General features: G+C 41.0%; 1 pseudogene; it reads left to right on the top strand.

Moving 5' to 3' along the window:
• The first annotated feature begins 564 nt into the window (after positions 1-564).
• LOC104505824 lies at positions 565-677 on the top strand (annotated as a pseudogene).
• The last annotated feature ends 289 nt before the right edge of the window (positions 678-966 follow it).

Here is a 966-nt window from a genome sequence, read left to right as displayed (position 1 = left end):
TCTTGAGCCAAATAAAGGTGCATTTTGAGATTTCTGTGAATTTGTACTATTTAATGAATGAAAAGAATGGTCCGTGTTTCAAAGTACTTGCATAGTTCTAAACAGTATCTTCATTTTTTTTAGGTTGTGTCTTGACTAATACAGAAAATTCTTGCATACAGTGACAAAAATTTGCATTTTTAGTGCATCTCCTCAAAGGACCTATTTGTCGCTTACTCAGAGACTTTGCCACGGTGATGTGGTGCGCTGAAATCTTAAATGAAAGTCAGTAAAACTAACCTTAAATCACCTTACTGTTGAGGAAAGGAATAACGTTCATATTTTTCTTCAGCCTTTAGTGAGCCTGTACCATCCCATTGGGATTGTCTCTTAGAGTTAGCTCCTGGATGGGAAGGCATTAGTGGTTCATTTCACCCTACTCCCAGATAATGAGGGTTGTATGCTTTTGTTTGTCAGTCCAGCCTGCATCAGCATCTTAGCTACAGGCTATGCTTTTTCTGTCTTCACTGATACCTGTATTTGACAGACCTTTCCCTTTTTTTTTTTTTTTAAATGTGATTTCAGCTTCCAAGCAATTTGCTGAAGAAGTCTTGAAAGCACACAACGACTACAGGAAGAAACACGGAGTCCCCCCATTGAAACTCTGCAAGAAGTTAAACAGAGGAGCCCAACAGTGAGTTCAGTCCTTTCTTTTCTCTAATGAGATTTGTGACACTTTTATCCCTTAGGTTTGACTGTGCGTACTGCAAAAATATTTGCCTTTGGACATGCTGATGTTCAGTGAAGACTTACTGGGTGAAAAGTGAGGGACACTACTCTTTCTGTCTCCCTTCCCAACTCCTTCTGTCCCTTCTTTCTCCATCACATAGCACCAGCTGGTCAGATGGGCACTTCTGTGGTCACAGCTGTAGAAGTCTTTCTTGCACCCATTTCCAGGCGTGGGCTGCATCTGCCTACACTGGTATG

Source organism: Eurypyga helias, unplaced genomic scaffold, assembly GCF_000690775.1.
Source record: "Eurypyga helias isolate BGI_N326 unplaced genomic scaffold, ASM69077v1 scaffold35482, whole genome shotgun sequence".
Classification (NCBI taxonomy): domain Eukaryota; kingdom Metazoa; phylum Chordata; class Aves; order Eurypygiformes; family Eurypygidae; genus Eurypyga; species Eurypyga helias.
Note: the sequence above shows the minus strand (reverse complement) of the source record. Positions and strands in the feature narration are given on the sequence as shown.